Source organism: Oryctolagus cuniculus, chromosome 8, assembly GCF_964237555.1.
Source record: "Oryctolagus cuniculus chromosome 8, mOryCun1.1, whole genome shotgun sequence".
NCBI classification, from domain to species: Eukaryota; Metazoa; Chordata; class Mammalia; order Lagomorpha; family Leporidae; genus Oryctolagus; species Oryctolagus cuniculus.
The window spans coordinates 121,763,656-121,783,753 of record NC_091439.1 but is presented as its reverse complement, the minus strand read 5'-3'; the positions used below and the strand labels follow the sequence as shown (position 1 = coordinate 121,783,753).

At 42.8% G+C, this 20,098-nt stretch overlaps 1 long non-coding RNA gene and 1 pseudogene across 1 annotated transcript; one reads left to right on the top strand and one right to left on the bottom strand.

Annotated features, from left to right (window-relative positions):
• The first annotated feature begins 501 nt into the window (after nt 1–501).
• Nucleotides 502–4,290, top strand: LOC138843408 (uncharacterized). The gene is made up of 2 exons (XR_011378092.1): nt 502–1,450; nt 1,530–4,290. It is a non-coding gene; the product is annotated as an uncharacterized lncRNA (long non-coding RNA).
• A 15,048-nt stretch (nt 4,291–19,338) lies between these two features.
• LOC127485726 (U6 snRNA-associated Sm-like protein LSm3 pseudogene) lies at nt 19,339–19,662 on the bottom strand (annotated as a pseudogene).
• Nucleotides 19,663–20,098: the final 436 nt, after the last annotated feature.

The following is a 20,098-nucleotide window of genomic DNA, read 5'->3' as shown; positions in this document are numbered from 1 at the left end:
GGCTGTTGCAGCCATTTGGGGAGTGAACCAGCAGATGGAAGACCTCTCTCTCTCTCTGTAACTCTGTCTTTCAAATAAATAAAAATAAATCTTAAAAAAAAAAAGAAAAGAAAAGCAATGAAAGAAAGAAAGGGAGAAATGGAAAGATTGATCTTCCACCCACTGCTTTACTCCCCAAATGTCCACAAATAGCCAGGGCTGGGCCAGGCCAAAGCAAGGAGCCAGGGAATCTATCTGGATCTCGCAAGTGAATGGCAGGAATTCAAGGAATTCATCTGCTGTTTCCCCAGGCATGTTAGCAGGAAGCTGGATCAGAAGCAGAGTAGCCAGGACTTGAACCAGGATTTCAGTATGGGATGCAGGCATCCCACATGGTGGCTTGACTCTCAGTGCCACAAAGCTGCCCCCATGGGCATGTTCTGACAACCTCAAAAAAATTTTTTTTTTTTTGACAGGCAGAGTGGACAGTGAGAGAGAGAGAGAGACAGAGAGAAAGGTCTTCTTTTGCCGATGGCAGGAGCCAGGTACTTATCCTGATCTCCCATGGGGTACAGGGCCCAAGTACTTGGGCCATCCTCCACTGCACTCCCTGGCCACAGCAGAGAGCTGGCCTGGAAGAGGGGCAACCGGGACAGAATCCGGCGCCCCAACTGGGACTAGAACCCGGTGTGCCAGCGCCGCAAGGCGGAGGATTAGCCTAGTGAGCCGCGGCACCGGCCAACCTCAAATCTTACATCTACTTTTTGGGCTATCTTCAGTATCCCCCTGAATTTCCATCTACTTTGTACTGTTGTATGAGGAGGCACCAGGTTAGGCATCCAGTTACTATGTTGAACATCTGTAGATAGCATAAGCCTTTCAGTTTAAAGTTATCTAAGCAAATCTGTCTCTAGTCTTTCCCACTCTGACAGAACTGCTCATGATTCAACTTTTATTTTTAAGAAATTAAACAAAGGTTGGATAATTATCTAGTGGATAATTCTAAATATGATGAGTTATATTTATCTTTATTCCTCAAATTCCCCATATTTCTACTAGGAGACATTGGAATAGTGTGTGTGTGTGTGTGTGTGTGTGTGTATTTGGAGGCTGGGCCTCATAACTATGACAATCTTTCCTACATCTAATATTTTAGATTATACTACTGAAAGGTAGAGTAACATTTAGTAACCAAATTTATAGGAATTAAGCGCTTAAGGTATTGCAAGAACCTGATATATGTATATATTTTCTGTTAACATCTTAAAATAAGTTTTGGAAGTATAGTTTTATCCAAACAAACTTGATTTACTGACACTTAGTAAATTGAAATACTTTTTCTGGCCCTTGTTTTACAATTTAACAATAATGAGACTAGTATGCATATCCCATAGGCAGCACTGACAAAGACAGTTCTATAGAAGGGAACAGAACAAAGTATAAGTGAAGAAGTACTGAGGCTCATACAAAGGTAATTCAATGTCTCAATCTGTATAATTGGAATAAAAGTTTCAGTTTTCCTCTTTTTTTAAAAAAAATTTCATTTTCAGATCCAGTTATGGGACACAGCAGGACAAGAGCGATTCAGAAAGAGCATGGTGCAGCACTACTACAGGAATGTCCACGCTGTTGTCTTCGTGTATGACATGACAAACATGGCCAGTTTCCACAGCCTGCCATCTTGGATAGAGGAATGCAAGCAGCATTTGCTAGCCAATGACATACCACGGATCCTTGTGGGAAACAAATGTGACTTGAGAAGTGCCATTCAGGTTCCCACAGACTTGGCACAAAAGTTTGCCGATATACACAGTATGCCTTTGCTTGAAACTTCTGCTAAAAACCCCAATGACAATGATCATGTGGAAGCTATATTTATGACCTTGGCTCATAAGCTTAAGAGCCATAAACCATTAATGCTTAGTCAACCCCCTGATAATGGAATTATCCTGAAGCCTGAACCAAAGCCTGCAATGACGTGCTGGTGCTAAATATCTCTTGATTATACTACCAATTTTGACTTAAAGAAATACTTTTGAAGTATGACAGTGATAATCGTAAGATTAACTCTCAAATATAATGGCTCATCCTGACACTTTAGTATACATCATTGTCATGCTTTTTATTTTGTATCTACTTAAGAAGTTTGTCACTGTGACAACACAAGGAAAAAGTTGGTTTCAGATGTCATTGAAATGATGAGTTGAATCAGAATATTTTTTCTTTGGAAGTCCAGTGAAGGAAGCTTCAAATGAGAGCATGGTGGGATTTTAAGAATCAGTACCTGCTCATTCTGTGTTCCTGGGACTGAAAAAAAAAAGTAAGAAGTTAGTACACACCTACTGTTACCTTCCTTGGGAAGTGTTCTTTTAGGATAGAAATTCGTATTTGCCTCTTCCCTGAGTTCCTTCTTTGTTTTATCAAGGTATTTCGGTATGTTATTATGGAGTCAAGACTTTGGTCTAGTGGGGAGAAGAAGGCATAGAATATTTTCTGTGTCTCAGTCCATAAGGAATGACTTTTCTACTGGTTCTAGAAGCTTGACAGTTCTAATTGATCAGATCAGATCTATAAAAATCATTATTTTCAAAAGAATAAATTATTATCTTTACTAAGTTCTAGTAAAATATGCAAGTATAAGTCAGATTTTAAGCCAGATGAAGTGGCAAGGAAAGATGCTTTGTATTTTGTTTTGGTGTCTTTAAGTGAGGAGAACAAATTGGGAGTATTTGGAGGAGTTGTGATTTGGAGGAGAGGTCAACATGAACCTGGCTCCTGGCTACCACAGGGGAGCTTATTTTTAGGTTTTAGTAATTTCAAGTCCTGTATCTCATTCTCTCCTCTTCCCCAATCAATTTAATGATTAGATGCTAAATTAACAAATCAACTTCTAGTTGGATTATAGCTCTGAGGGTGTGCCTGATTACTATGAGTTGACATGTGTTTCTGTAATATTATTGTGTTATATTGATTTTTTTTAAAGTGTTTAAATTTTGTGGCCACAACGAGCTATTCCTCCTTGGTATGGGAAATAAATTAGATATTGAAAAATATCTTGTCTGTTCCTTGGTAATGGGAAGCATATTTCCAAGTTTTTTTCACCCTATATACTTTCATTGTGAATTGAAGACTTTGCACATAGAAAATAGCACACTTGCTGTGAAGCTATTTACATAAATGGAATGTAAGCCATGTCTTTCACTGAGGTGTGCACCTTCCCAGTTCTGACAGATGGCTCTCCTTGATCATTTCAGAGGAAATGAAGCCAAAAGATGATTGTACTTAGTGTATTTTCACAACGTGGGAAACCAGCTAAACATTTAATCTAATCTAGTTTAGGGATCTTGTTCTGGCATTATCGTGGTCTTGACTGGAACACTTCATTAGAAAAACCAGGTAATTCTATTAAACAAGCTCACCTGACACTAATAATTATAAGAAACAATTAGTTTTAAATATTAGAGTTTGTATTGGCTTAACATGCATCTAGGGAGAGAAACCCATTTTTCTTAATCATGCCAGAATTAAAAAGTAAAAATTGTTTACTTTTATCTAAATTAACATTGGTTTGTAACTATTTTTATAGTCCAACAATGACTGCTGTAGTAAATATGAAAGGTATAATAGTTTTTCTAAAGAAGGGAATGTTGTTTTTCAAAACATTTTCTAAAGTGGAGAAGAAAGTTTACAGACTTTAGAAGCATACTTATGTTTTTTTCAGTATTGTTACCATGATTTTAAAAAAATAAATCAACTTTCTTTTTCTAAGAAGTTAATAGTATTCTTTACAGTTATGCAAGAGGAGTTATTTTTTCACTTTAATATTTATTAATTTAAAAATATTTGTATCTCATTTGTAAAAACTTATTTTAATTTTTTTCTATGTATCTTTTTATTCTTAAAAAGAACATACTTAGTTCATGGGGATAAAGCTTTTAGGTATATTCCAAAATATTTATGAAACACCTCATTGATTGTTGAGAAATCACTTCCAAAATGGTGGGACATGCCTATTTAATTTTTTTGAGCACATAATTGCACAGTTTATGTACATATATATATATATATATGAATTTATTTTATCTGTGACCTTTAGTTGAAAATATCAGATGTGTTTTGGAAAAGTCAGTTAATTTGAGAACACCAAAGGAAACGACCCCAGAGCCTGATGTGCTGATTACAATGCTTTATGGAAAGTACGTTGTTGATAGATGTTTCCTCATGAAGTCTCAACGGAAGTTACGTTTGTTGTGGAATAGTGTCATTGTTACATTTTCCCCATGAAGTTCAATAAAACAGCTTTGCCACAAAGCAATTGTCTTATGTCCTTCATTTGCTTAGGGGCATACAATCTTTTTTCCCTTGGATTTTTGCATATTATATAATTTAAGGGTACTTCAAAAGATTTATGAAACAGTTAAAACTTAAGTCTTGAGGATTTCTGGCAAGATGGCGGAATAGGAAGGGAGCACACTGATAGTCTGGGGAGAGATAGTTTAATAAAAGTGGAGATACTGCAGGTTCAAGGAAGAGTAGGGGAGGAAACAGCAGAAGAAACTCTTCCGGAACGCGTGACTCACAGCGGACCTGTGTGGAGAGCGTGGGAGCCCACAGTTCGGGACATCAGCTGCAGACTCAACACACCAGCGCTGGAACGCGAGGTGAGCCGAACCTCAATAGACTGAGACACCGGCAGGCAAGCGGAGAGAGGAGACTAGAGGGAACGACCCCGGGGGGGGGGGGGGAAGTTCACAAGGCTAACTAGAAGAGAGAGAGAGAGAGAAAAAAGGGTGACTAGTACGGACACGGGTTTCTCTCTCTCCGCTCACCTCTCAAGGGCGAGCAAGACAAAGAGCAGGCGCCATCTTGGACATACGTCTTAAGCAGAGTGACCTCAGGTCTGCACCGGCCCTGAGCCTAGCAGAAAAACCTGACTCTGGGCGGGGCGAATTAACAGGAGATTAGGAGCTAGTAAATTTGTGGTGCTACTGAACTGAGACTGTGAAAAAAGAGACAGTGGAGGAGAGAACTCACGGAATTCACGTGAGCACTCTCCAGAGACGCTACAATTCCGTAACTTTGGCAACCCAGTGGGAGGCTGAAGGAGAATTTGAGCCCACTCTGAGGGCCGAACAGATTCCCTGTGGGGATCTTGGGAAAGAGCTTCCAATCTCTGGCTCCTGTGGGTATATCATTTGCCTGCTAACTACCTCCAACTTCGTTCAGCTGTGCGGAATTACTTCCCTTTTGAATCAAAAAAAAAAGAGAGAGAGAGAGAGAGATTTACCACGCCTAACCTGGGAGTGTCACCTTTGGCACACCAAACAGAGCTCTCAGGCCACACCCATCTCAAGCCCTAAGGCTCCATCAAAAACAGATAGTCCACTTAATCTAGAGTCATAGTATAACAAGAAAAAGCACCACAGTGAAGAAACCAAATATCTCCAATATGCCAAATAACAAACGCAAAAACCGAGATAATAAAAACAAGGAAGTCACCATGATGCCCTCCAATGAAAAAGACACCCCAATTCAAGATTATGAAGATGATGACATAGAAGAAATGCAAGAAGCAGATCTCAAAAAATTGATAAGAACATTAAGAAGTTCTCAAAAACAAATTCTGGAACTACACAAATCCTTAATGGACAAGATAGAAAATCTCTCTCGTGAAAATGAAATATTAAGGAGGAATCAAAATGAAACGAAACAACTAGTACAACAGGAAACTGTGATAGTGACTGAAGTGAAGAATTCAATAGATCAAATGAAAAACACAATAGAGAGCCTTACAAACAGAATGGGTGAAGCAGAAGAGAGAATATCGGACTTAGAAGACAGAGAACAGGAAAGGATACAGTCAGACCAAAGAAAAGAAGAGGAAATTAGAAATCTGAAACATATTGTCGGGAATCTTCAGGATACTATTAAAAAACCCAACATTCGGGTTCTAGGAGTTCCTGAAGGCATGGAGAGGGAGAAAGGATTAGAAGGCCTTTTTAGTGAGATATTAGCAGAAAATTTCCCAGGTTTGGAGAAGGACAGAGAAATCCTAGTACAGGAAGCCCACAGAACCCCTAATAAACACGACCAAAAGAGATCCTCACCACGACACGTTGTAATTAAACTCTCCACAGTGAAACATAAAGAAAAGATCCTAAAATGTGCAAGAGAGAAACGTCAGATTACTCTCAGAGGATCTCCAATCAGACTCACAGCTGACTTCTCATCAGAAACTCTAAAAGCTAGGAGGGAATGGCGAGATATAGCCCAGGTACTAAGAGAGAACAACTGCCAGCCCAGAATATTATATCCTGCAAAGCTATCATTTGTGAATGAAGGTGAAATAAAGACTTTTCATTGCAAACAGAAATTGAAAGAATTTGTTGCCACTCGTCCAGCCCTGCAAAAGATGCTTAAAGATGTGTTACACACAGAAACACAGAAACACGGTCATCAATATGAAAGAAGGTAAAGGAAGGAAACCAAGGAAGGAAACCTCACAGCAAAAGATCACAGGGAATTCAAAGCATATATTAGAACTTATCTTTGGCAAATGGCAGGGCAAAGTTACCACTTATCATTAGTCACTTTGAACGTGAATGGCCTGAACTGTCCAGTTAAAAGACACCGATTGGCTGATTGGGTTAAGGAACAAAACCCATCTATTTGCTGCTTACAAGAAACACATCTTTCCAACAAAGATCCATACAGACTGAAAGTGAAAGGCTGGAAAAAGATATACCATGCCAACAGAAATGAAAAAAGAGCGGGTGTAGCCATCTTAATATCGGACAACATAAACTTTACCACAAAAACTATTAAGAGAGACAAAGAGGGACACTATATCATGATTAAGGGATCAATTCAACAGGAAGATATAACAATTATCAATGTATATGCACCTAACTACAGGGCACCAGTTTATCTAAAAGATTTATTAACGGACTTAAAGGGAGACTTAGACCCCAATACAGTAGTACTGGGGGACTTCAATACTCCACTCTCAGAAATAGACAGATCATCCGGTCAGAAGATCAACAAGGATACAGTAGATTTAAACGACACTATAGCCCAAATGGATCTAACAGATATATACAGAACTTTCAATCCTACAGCTAAAGATTTTACATTCTTCTCAGCAGTACATGGAAGCTTCTCTAGGATTGACCACATACTAGGCCATAAAGCAAGTCTCAGCAAATTCAAAAGAATTAGAATCATACCATGCAGCTTCTCAGACCATAAAGGAATGAAGTTGGAAATTAGCAACTCAGGAATCCCTAGAGCATACGCAAACACATGGAGATTGAACAACATGCTCCTGAATGAACAATGGGTCATAGAAGAAATCAAAAGAGAAATCAAAAACTTTCTAGAAGTAAATGAGGATAACAGCACAACATACCAAAACTTATGGGGCACAGCAAAAGCAGTGTTAAGAGGAAAGTTTATATCAATAGGTGCCTACATCAAGAAATTGGAAAGACACCAAATAGATGAGCTTTCAATTCACCTCAAGGATCTAGAAAACCTACAGCAAATCAGACCCAAATCTAGTAGGAGAAGAGAAATCATTAAAATCAGAGAAGAAATCAACAGGATTGAATCAAGAAAAACATTACAAAAAATCAGCCAAACGAAGAGCTGGTTTTTTGAAAAAATAAACAAAATTGACACCCCATTGGCCCAACTAACTAAAAAAAGAAGAGAAAAGACCCAAATCAATAAAATCAGAGATGAAAAAGGAAATGTAACAACAGACACCACAGAAATAAAAAGAATCATCAGAAATTACTACAAGGACTTATATGCCAGCAAACAGGGAAACCTATCAGAAATGGATAGATTCCTGGACACATGCAACCTGCCTAAATTGAACCAGGAAGACATTGAAAACCTAAACAGACCCATAACTGAGACAGAAATTGAAACAGTAATAAAGGCCCTCCCAACAAAGAAAAGCCCAGGACCAGATGGATTCACTGCTGAATTCTACCAGACGTTTAAAGAAGAACTAACTCCAATTCTTCTCAAACTATTCAGAACAATCGAAGAAGAGGGAGTCCTCCCAAATTCTTTCTATGAAGCCAGCATCACCTTAAATCCTAAGCCGGAAAAAGATGCAGCACTGAAAGAGAATTACAGACCAATATCCCTGATGAACATAGATGCAAAAATCCTCAATAAAATTCTCTCCAATAGAATGCAACAACACATCAGAAAGATCATCCACCCAGACCAAGTGGGATTTATCCCTGGTATGCAGGGATGGTTTAATGTGCGCAAGACAATCAATGTGATACACCACATTAACAGACTGCAGAAGAAAAACCATATGATTCTCTCAATAGATGCTGAGAAAGCATTTGATAAAATACAACACCCGTTCATGATGAAAACTCTAAGCAAACTGGGTTTGGAAGGAACATTCCTCAATGCAATCAAAGCAATCTATGAAAAACCCACAGCCAACATCCTATTGAATAGGGAAAAGTTGGAAGCATTTCCACTGAGATCTGGGACCAGACAGGGATGTCCACTCTCACCACTGCTATTCAATATAGTTCTGGAGGTTCTAGCCAGAGCTATTAGGCAAGAAAAAGAAATTAAAGGGATACAAATTGGGAAGGAAGAACTCAAACTATCCCTCTTTGCAGATGACATGATTCTGTATTTAGGGCACCCAAAGAACTCTACTAAGAGACTATTGGAACTCATAGAAGAGTTTGGCAAAGTAGCAGGGTATAAAATCAATGCACAAAAATCAACAGCCTTTGTATACACAGACAATGCCATGGCTGAGGAAGAACTTCTAAGATCAATCCCATTCACAATAGCTACAAAAACAATCAAATACCTTGGAATAAACTTAACCAAAGACGTTAAAGATCTCCACGATGAAAATTACAAAACCTTAAAGAAAGAAATAGAAGAGGATACCAAGAAATGGAAAAATCTTCCATGCTCCTGGATTGGAAGAATCAATATCATCAAAATGTCCATTCTCCCAAAAGCAATTTACAGATTCAATGCAATACCAATCAAGATACCAAAGACCTTCTTCTCAGATCTGGAAAAAATGGTGCTAAAATTTATATGGAGGCACAAGAGACCTCGAATAGCTAAAGCAATCTTGTACAACAAAAACAAAGCTGGAGGCATCACAATACCAGATTTCAGGACATACTACAGGGCAGTTGTAATTAAAACAGCATGGTACTGGTACAGAAACAGATGTATAGACCAGTGGAACAGAATTGAAACACCAGAAATCAACCCAAACATCTACAGCCAACTTATATTTGATCAAGGATCTAAAACTAATTCCTGGAGCAAGGACAGTCTATTCAATAAATGGTGCTGGGAAAATTGGATTTCCACGTGCAGAATCATGAAGCAAGACCCCTACCTTACACCTTACACAAAAATCCACTCAACATGGATTAAAGACCTAAATCTACGACCTGACACCATCAAGTTACTAGAGAACATTGGAGAAACCCTTCAAGATATTGGCACAGGCAAAGAATTTCTGGAAAAGACCCGGGAGGCACAGGCAGTCAAAGCCAAAATCAACTATCGGGATTGCATCAAATTGAGAAGTTTCTGTACTGCAAAAGAAACAGTCAGGAGAGTGAAGAGACAACCGACAGAATGGGAAAAAATATTTGCAAACTATGCAACAGATAAAGGGTTAATAACCAGAATCTACAAAGAGATCAAGAAACTCCACAAAAACAAAACCAACAACCCACTTAAGAGATGGGCCAAGGACCTCAATAGACATTTTTCAAAAGAGGAAATCCAAATGGCCAACAGGCACATGAAAAAATGTTCAAGGTCATTAGCAATCAGGGAAATGCAAATCAAAACCACAATGAGGTTTCACCTCACCCCGGTTAGAATGGCTCACATGCAGAAATCTACCAACAACAGATGCTGGAGAGGATGTGGGGAAAAAGGGACACTAACCCACTGTTGGTGGGAATGCAAACTGGTCAAGCCACTATGGAAGTCAGTCTGGAGATTCCTCAGAAACCTGAAGATAACCCTACCGTTCGACCCAGCCATCCCACTCCTTGGAATCTACCCAAAGGAAGTTAAATTGGCAAACAAAATAGAGGTCTGCACCCTAATGTTTATTGCAGCTCAATTCACAATAGCTAAGACCTGGAACCAACCTAAATGCCCATCAACGATAGACTGGATAAAGAAATTATGGGATATGTACTCTTTAGAATACTATACCGCAGTAAGAAACAACGAAATCCAGTCATTTGCAACAAAATGGAGGAATCTGGAACACATCATGCTGAGTGAAATAAGCCAGTCCCAAAGGGACAAATACCATATGTTCTCCCTGATCGGTGACGACTGACTGAACACCAAGAGGGAAACCTGTTGGAGTGAGGTGGACACTATGGGAAATGGTGGCTTGATCAGCATAGCCCTGACTGTTAATGAACAACTAAATACATTATCCCTCTTAGTAGTTTTTTTTATCTGTTCTACTTAATATGACTGGTTTAGATCTGTAATTGATGCACAGTTATTCTTAAGTGTTGAAAATTAACTGAAATGTGATCCCTGTTGAACATGGTGGTGGGAATGGGAGAGGGAAGAGATGTATAATTTGGGACATGCTCAAGCTGACTTGCCCCAAGTGGTGGAGTTGGAAGCATACCAGGGGATTCCAATTCAATCCCATCGAGGTGGCACGTACCAATGCCATCTCACTGTTCCAGGTGATCAGTTTCAGTTCACAGTTGGTCATGGTGAAGGGACTGGGAGTCAAAGGGAGCACATAGACAAGTCTAGTACCTGCTAACGCTAACTGATGGAGTAAATAAAGGGGAGAGTGATCCAACATGGGAAGTGAGATACTCAGCAGACTCATAGAATGGCAGATGTCCTAAATAGCACTCTGGCCTCAGAATCAGCCCTAAAGGCACTCGGAGCTGGCTGAAAAGCTCATGAGAGTATTTCAGGCATGGAAAGCCAAGACACTCTGGCAAAAGATCTCTGCGAGTGAGATCCCAGTGGAAAGAACAGGTCATCAAAGAAGGAGGTACCTTTCTCTGAAGGGAGGAGAGAACCTCCACTTTGACTATGACCGTGTCTAAACAAGATAAGAGTCGGAGAACTCAGAGGGCTTCCATAGCCTTGGAAACTCATGACTGGAGCATAGGGAGATTACTGATGCCATAGACAGGAGTGTCAATTGGTAAAGTCAACAACAGGAGTCACTGTGCACTTACTCCTCATGTAGGATCTCTATCCTTAATGTGCTGTACATTGAGATTTAATGCTATAACGAGTACTCAAACAATATATTTCACTTTGTGTTTCTATGGGGGTGCAAACTGTTGAAATCCTTACTTAATGCATACTAAACTGATCCTCTGTAAAAAAAAAAAAAAAAAAAAAAAAAAAAAAAAAAAGAAATTATCAACTCCCAACTTGACTCTCACTGGGATTAAACATGACAATAGGTCTGCTCTGATTTCATCATCATTTAAAAAAATCATCTATTATTTTTCACTTTATGTTTCTGTGTGGGAGCAAACTGTTGAAATCCATACTTAATGTATACTAAGCTGATCTTCTGTATATTAAGATAATCGAAAATGAATCTTGATGTGAATGGAAGGGGAGAGGGAGTGGGAAAGGGGAGGGTTGTGGGTGGGAGGGACGGTATGGGGGGGAAGCCATTGTAATCCATAAGTCGTACTTTGGAAATTTATATGCATTAAATAAAAGTTTTTAAAGTTCAAAATAAAAAAAAAAAAACTTAAGTCTGTCTCAGTGCATTTTTTGAAATCCCATGGATAGCGTTTTCATGATACACATTTTCCATGAACTTTTTCAAAACTCTGTACATTTTAAAAAAGAAATTAAGAAAATTGCAACTCACTGGAAATTTATTTTCCTCTATTACATTGGGGCAAAAAACGAGTAAAAAAATAAAACTAGATACTAAAATTAGCTGATAGGGTAGCTGTTGTGTTTGTGAGGCTTAGTGATCCAGAATTTAAGAATGCTTCAGTGCAAATGGCAAATACTACAAGAGGTGATTGACATCTAGACACAAAAGGATTTAGCAGGGGGCCGGGGCTGTGGCATAGCAGGTAAAACCTTTACCTGCAGCACCAGCATCCCATATGGGCGCCAATTCTTGTCCTGGCTGTTTGACTTCCAATCCAGCTCCCTGCTGTGGCCTGGGAAAGCATTAGAAGATGGCCCAAGTCCTTCGGTCCCTGCACTCTCGTGGGAGACCTGGAAGAAGCTCCTGGCTCCTGGCTTCGGATTGCACAGCTCCGGTTGTTGCAACCATCTAGGGAGTGAACCAGCAGATGGGAGAGCTTTCTCTCTGCCTCTGCCTCTCTCTTGTAATTCTGCCTTTCAAATAAATAAATCTTTAAAAAAGCAGGGAACTTGATCGGAAGAGGAGCAGCTGGGACTTGAACCGGCGCCCATATAGGATTCTGGTGCCGCAGCCCAAGTCCTTGGGCTCCTGCACCAACATGGTAGACCTGGAGGAAGCTCCTGGCTCCTGGCTTCAGATCGGCGCAGCTCCAGCCGTTGTGGCCAGCTGGGGAGTGAACTAGCAGATAGAACACCTCTCTCTCTCTCTCTCTCTTTTTTATTTTATTTTATTTTTTTTTGACAGAGTGGACAGAGAGAGAGAGAGAGAAAGGTCTTCCTTTTCCATTGGCTCACTCCGCAATGGCTGCTGTGGCCGTCGCACCACGCTGATCCAAAGCCAGGAGCCAGGTGCTTCTCCTGGTCTCCCATGCGGGTGCAGGGCCCCAGCACTCGGGCCATCCTCCACTGCACTCCCAGGCCACATCAGAGAGCTGGACTGGAAGAGGAGCAACCGGGACAGAATCCGGCGCCCCAACTGGGACTAGAACCCCGTGTGCCGGCGCTGCAGGCAGAGGATTAGCCTATTGAGCCGCGGCGCCGGCCTAGAACACCTCACTCTCTCTCTCTGCCCCTGCCTCCCTGTAACTCTGCCTTTCTAATAAATACTTAAAAACAAAACAAAACAAAACAAAAAAAAAGAGAGAGAGAGAGAGAGAAGATGGTAGGTCAGAGATGGGAATGTGGCAGCTCAGGAAACAATCATAAATAACACAATGGTAGAAAACCATGCAATGTTTAAAAAAAAAAAGAAAACAAAGAAAGGAGGTATCAAGCCATGGGAAGAGACAGTATCAAAAGGCTACAGACTGGTTGGTTCCCACTCTGTGACATTCTAGAAAAGGCAAAACTGTGGGGAGTGTAAGAAGTTGCCAAGGGTAAAGGGGAGGGAAACACAACTGGATGGAGCACCGAGGAAGAAACTGTTGTGGTGGAATCTTGTCCTTATCCCCTGGTCAACACCCACACAGTGTGCACCACCAAGAGTGAGCCTGTCGTGCACTTGGGACTTTGATGGTGATGTTGTGTTAGAGGAAGCTCATCGACTGCTGTGGACAGCAGGGGAGGCTGAGTGTGCACAGAAGGGCTGAGGCTCTGGGGAAACTCTGCTTGCTCTTCAGCTGTGCTGTGAACCTACACCTGCCCCTAAGATACAGCCTATTTTAAAGAGACTGCAAGCTGCCCACCCAATTTTTCTGTGCTCTCTTCTGTTAGTTTCCTAGGGCTGGCCATAACCAAGTCCCACAAACCTAAACCAGAGAGACGGATCACATCCAAGTTCTGGAGGCTGGAAGCCTCGGCAGAGTTGCTGTCCTTTGAGGGTTGGGAGAGAGAGTGCCTCGCATGTTTCTTCTGGCTTCCTAGCCTTGGGCATTCTTGGTTCATAGATGGTTGTATTAGAACATTTTCCATTGCTATAATGAAGTGCCTGAGGCTGGGTACATTATAAAGAAAAGAGGTTTATTTAGCTCATAGTTTCTGAGACTGGACATTCAAAGTGCACGGCACTGGCTCTCAAGAGAACCCCTGGCTGCCCCCCTCACAAGTGATGCAGACAGCATCATGGTGGGAGCACATGTAAGGACAGCTCCTGTGGGGGGCCAGGAAGCCAGAGAGCAGGGAGGGGCCCGATTTTTCTTTGATAACCAACTCAGTCCCCCTAAGAACTACCTAATTCCTCCCAAGAGCAGTGCTCCTGTGATCCTGTCACCACCCACTAGGCCCCATCTCCTGTAGAATTCGCACCGCTTCCCAAATGGCCACACTGGGTATCAGACTTCCAACACACGAACCTCTGTGACACAAGCCACATGCAAACCATAGCACTGAGGTTCTTCTGGTCGGTTCACACTGCCTTCTCTCTGCAGGCACACCCTGCTCACCAAGCCTTTGGGATGTGACAGTGGACCCATATGATTGGGTCACCTGGTGATATTAGAGGCATCTTAGTTTGTGGTGTTCACACGATGATGGAATTGCCTAGTGACATGTTCAGTGACACACGACTGTGTTTTTCTGTCTCTGTGTCCTGATTTCCTCTTGTAAGAACACTGGTCATACTGCATTGGGTCCAATCTGATGACTTCACTTTAACTTGGTGACATCTGTAAGTACCCCATCTCCAAATAAAGTCTCATTCTGAGATGCTAGGGTCCAGGACTCCAACATGCCATTTTTTGGGTGGAATACAATTCAGCCCATAACACCTCCCTTCCTTTTTTCTTGGTAACAGACCCCTAGGTTTGTCTGGCCTCCACCAGTTGCCTTTACAGGTAGGTGTAGACATAGGGTACAACACTGGCCAAAGAGATGTAAGCAGATTTCTTCCAGGGCTACATGTTCCTCTGGCTGCCTCTATCCTTTCTATCCCTGTCTGGCATGGGAGGGAGCTTAGAGTTGGCCTGGACTGGATGCCCAGACATTACAAGATGACTTGAAGAATGGCATCCCACAGCCTCTACTCCAGCAGGGATTGCTTGCTTGCTTTCTTTCTTTCTTTCTTTCTTTCTTTCTTAGATTTATTTATTTATTTATTTGAAAGTCAGAGTTACACAGAGAGAGGAGAGGCAGAGAGAGAGAGAGAGAGAGGTCTTCCATCCGATGGTTGACTCCCCAATTGCCCACAATGGCTGGAGCTGCGCTGATCCAAAGCCAGGAGCCAAGAGCTTCTTCTGGGTCTCCCACACAGGTGCAGGGGCCCAAGGACTTGGGCCATCTTCCACTGCTTTCCCAGGCCATAGCAGAGAGCTGGATCTAGAACCAGCACGCATATGGAATGCTGGAGCTGCAGTCTGGGGCGTTAACCTGCTGCGCCACAGCACCAGCCCTGGGGACTGCTTATATCAGGACTTTGGTGAGCAAAATAATCCCATACTGAGGGGATTTGGAGAACCCTCAGCTGAACTCAGCCCTAATGGGAAGAAACCTTTGGATGAAAGACAAAGGAGACTTGAGGACATTGGGATGAGGGCTTTTGAACAGAGATTGCACCAACTCTGCCTGGGGACTGCTGTGTGGGCAGAGCCGCCTCATGCTACCTGACGCACCTGCCCTCCATGGGCTAGAACTTTGTGGGAGAGCCCGAGTTAGTGCCATTCAGCCTCTCTCTCCACCTGCCCCAAGGAAAAGCTCTCTTGTAGGGAGTTGAGTGGGAGCCATAGAAACAATCATTTGCTAGGCCACGTCCTAGGAGTGGCAGAGCAACAGAAGAGAAGGGACTTGGGCCCAGATTCCATGCAGCTGCTGTCTTGGCCTGCACCTCTGTGTAGTGTGATTTGGGGTTAATATGTCATCTGAGTTATCCTAGGAAGCACCTCTAGCTTCAAACCAGCAGCCCACTACACAGTGACAGTACACAGGTTTACTCCTGAAAGTAAAACAGTGTTTGTATAAAGTCTGACATAGAATCTGCATACTTTTGTGATCTCTTCTAGTCCATCTCAGAAGAAAAGGACTCGGGGCCAGCATCGTGGTACAGCAGACTAAGCTGCCTCCCGCGAAGCCAGCATTCCAGATGAGCAGCAGTTCGAGTCCTGGCTGCTCCACTTCCTATCCGGTACTCTACAAGTACTCCTGGCAAAGGAGCCGAATATGCCCCTAGTGCTTGGGCTCCTGCCACCCACGTGGGAGACCCACTGGTCCCCATCTGAGCATTTTAAAAGAATTTTCCATCCTGTACAAAAATCTTGCAAACTGAAATTTATACCAGGCTTTGGATCCATTTATTAAAAATAGAAATGCAATACTAGTTAGTTTGCAAGAACAATATTAGGAGGTGGCACCCCAGTGAATGAATTCCAGTACAACTTTCCTGTAGCTGGGGCGTGGATTGGATGAGTCAGGACTGGAGTTTCCTGAGTCTGGCTGACGTTTGGGTCTGAGGATCTGTGTAAGGGTGGGTTCTAGCTTTGAAGGTCATTGATGCAAGCCTCAGCATAAAATGGATTTAGAAACAGACCTTCACCCTTGCTTTTTCATGAAGTGTGAAATGAAGATTCTCAAAATAGTGAAACATTTAATCCCACTGCTTTTACTGAAAAATGAGTATACTTCAAAAAGTTCATGGACAAATGATATTATGAAAAAAGTATGAATTTCAAAATTTTTACATCAAAATGAACCATTTGGGATGGACGTTTAGTGCTGGGGTTAAAATGCTGTTTGGGACACCTGCAACCCGTATCAGAGCGCCTGGTTTGGGTCCCGGCTCCTCTTGTCCAATCCAGCTTTCTGTTAATGTGCACCCTGGGAGGTAGCAGGTGACAACTCAAGCTTCGGGGTCCCTGTCACCCATGTGGGAGACCTGGTTCACTCCCCAGATGGCTGCAACAGAGCTGCCTGAAGCCAGAAGCTTCCTCCAGGTCTCCCCCACGGGTGCAGGGGCCCAAGGACTTGGGCCATCTTCTACTGCTTTCCCAGGCCACAGCAGAGAGCTGGATTGGAAGAGCAGCAGCCGGGACTAGAACTGGTACCCATATGGGATGATGGCCCTGCAGGTGGAGGATTAACCTACTGCACCTCAGTGCCGAGCCCTGGATGGGATTCTTGACTCCTGTCTTTGGCCTGGCCCAGCCTCGGCTGTTGCAGGCATTTGACAAGTGCTCTGCAGATGGAAGATCTTTCTCTGGGTCTCTCTGTTTTTTTGTCTTTCAAATAAAGTGGAAATAAATAAAAATGTTTAAATAAACTTGTCTTTTAATTCTATTTTCCACAATTTTTGCGAGTACCTCTGTGTTAGCAGCTAAATAGACAGACATGTGTGTGTGTGTGTGAATACAAAAATTTTTAGGAGTAAGAAGAAATAAAATTATCTAAAAATTATTTCATCTCTTCCTTTTAAATTTCGTTTGGGTGTTTCTTAATGTACTTAATATGGCTAGTAGTTTGTAATTATTTTTATTTATTTTTTATTTAAGAAGCAGAGAGACACAGACAGAGAGAGCTCCTATCTGGTGATTTGTTCCCCAAATGCCTGAAATCGCCAGGTGAGGCTGAAACTGGAAGCGAGGAACTCAGTCAAGGGCTCCCACCTGAGGAGCAGGGACAAGTCAGGAGTTAAGTCATCCCTGGTGCCTCCCAGGGTCCTCATTAGCAGGAAGCTGGAGCCAGAGCGCTCTGGGAATTGAACCCAGGCATTCTCATGGGGATGTTGGTATTTCAACCAGAGTCTTAACGGCTCTGTCAGACACCTGCTCCACAGTTATCGTTTTATTTTATTGATTGATTGATTTTATTTGAGAGGTAGTTACAGACACAGAGAGGGAGAGACAGAGAGGTCTTCCATTTGCTGGTTCACTCCCCAAGTGGCTGCAATGGCCAGAGCTGGGCCCATCTGAAGCCAGGAGCCAGGAGCCTCTTGTGGGTCTCCTGCAAGGATGCAGGGCCTGAGCACTTCAACCATCTTTTGTTGCTTTCCCAGGCCATAAACAGAGAGCTGGATCAGAAGCAGAGTAGCCGGGACTTGAACCAGCGCCCATATGGGATGCCAGCACCACAGGCAGAGGCTTAGCTTAGTATGCATAGCACCGGCCCCTACTGTTTTAGATGAATCCATGCAAGTACATTGGGATTCTTGCTGAACTATTCTTTCTGAGAAATGTGTGTGATCTAAAGAGCTTGAAGCCTGCTGACATAAATGCATGGTCAGTGGTCTGTGAAGGCTGCTTCACAGACAACAGGTGTCTTCAACTTTGTGGGTTCGTGGTTTTATGACCTGATGTCTCTGTGCCTTTTCAATGTGTGGAACGAGGCAGAGGCAGGAGCCACTGCTTGAGAATTCACAGAGCATCTTTCTCGCTGGGGCAAGAGGTGGAGGAGGAGCCAGTAGTCTCATCAGTTCTGTTTATCGTAGCCTGGGTTGTACACGTCAGTCTCCCTATCTTTGCAGTCAGCGTCTTATATTTGGATGCTGTTTGTTTTCTATGCAAGCAGCTTCTTCCCCAAAGTATTTGGCGTTTGAAAATCACTCATATCCTTAAAAGACGCTTCTTGATTCTTTACCAACTTGGCTCCAAGGACTTTAGAAGGGAAGCGATTTTTTTTTTTTTGACAGGCAGAGTGGACAGTGAGAGAGAGAGAGACAGAGACAGAGAGAAAGGTCTTTCTTTTCCGTTGGTTCACCACTTAATGGCCGCTGCGGCCAGAGCGCTGCGGCCGGTGCACCGCGCTGATCCAAAGCCAGGATCCAGGTGCTTCTCCTGGTCTCCCATGAGGGTGCAGGGCCCACGGACCTGGGCTATCCTCCACTGCACTCCCGGGCCATAGTAGAGAGCTGGACTGGAAGAGGAGCAACTGGGACAGAATCCATTGCCCCGATCAGGACTAGAACCCAGTGTGCCGGTGCTGCAGGCGGAGGATTAGCCTATTGAGCCATGGCGCCGGCCAGGGAAATGATTCTTGACATGATGGTTGAGTCAGGCTTCGTGAAAGCCAGCAACTGTGCCTAGTACGATGCCACAGTGATGTCCCTCTGAGACTGCCGGGAACGTGCGCCTTCTGAGAGTTTTGTTGCATGAAAGTGCAAACAGAGACCTTCTGCTTTGGACTTCCTGACCAAGCTTAACAAAACAGCATTTCCTAATTTTAAAAAGGCAAGGAATTTAAAGTGTTGAACTTGTTTTCTTTTCTTTTTTTTTTAAATAAAGTCAGAAAGGAAACATCAACTTTATTTTAAAGGAAAAAAAAATCAGAGTGCATTTATACAATGGAGCAAACCAACTCCAGAAAGAGTTCTACATGTCTCCCACGTTGACTGGAAGGGCTGAGGGAAAATAGAACTGTCCTTCAGCTTCAGAGGTTCTAAGTTGCAAATCAACTCATTTCAGGAGTGGAAGAATCCCTGGGTCATCTCTCAGTATCAAATTGTACACAAATTTCTCCTGTGAATGTCCTGTCCCTTTAAAGAGGCAGTTGTATGAAGTCTACTTCCCACACAGGGTCAGTTCTTTGTTTCAGTCACCTCTCAGTGGAGGGGCAGCCAGCACAACACCACCTGTCCAGACAAAGCGCATTAGGATGTTCCGTTTTGTTGACCTATGTCTCTCTTCCCATGTTTCTGCACCAATTTCTGTGGCCGTCACTGTTCCTTCCACATCTCCCAGCATCACGTTTCAGTGCTGATCATAAGCATAATCTGCCTTGAAGCTCTCAGCACTTTCTCATTTTCACATCGGTTTGTTCACCCGGGCTGAGCCTGAGGAGTCCCAGGGGCTCTTCAAAGGTGTTGGTAGTTTGTTGCTGCTCCGCGTCGTCAGCCATGTTTCAAATCCTGCCCTGAATGCCTTTTCTTTTCCTCTTGTGTCCTGACGACAGCCAAGGTCTGGTTCTGCCAGCTGAATCTCAGCAAGACGCTTACACCACGTTACAGCTCTCTCAGACTCAGTTTCCTCACCTGCAAAGTGGGGACAATGACAACTGCTTCCTTAAGATGCTTGTTTATTATTAGATTAGCCTGCAGTAATGTTGCAGTCGTTTGGGGAGTGAACCAGCGGATGGAAGATTCTCTCCCTCTCTCCTCTCTCTGCAACTCTGCCTTTCAAACAAATAAAAAATAAATCTTAAAAAAAGAATTGCCGGCACTGCAGCTCACTAGGCTAATCCTCGCCTGCAGTGCCGGCACACCGGGTTCTAGTCCTGGTTGGGGCGCCGGATTCTGTCCCGGTTGCTCCTCTTCCAGTCCAGGTCTCTGCTGTGG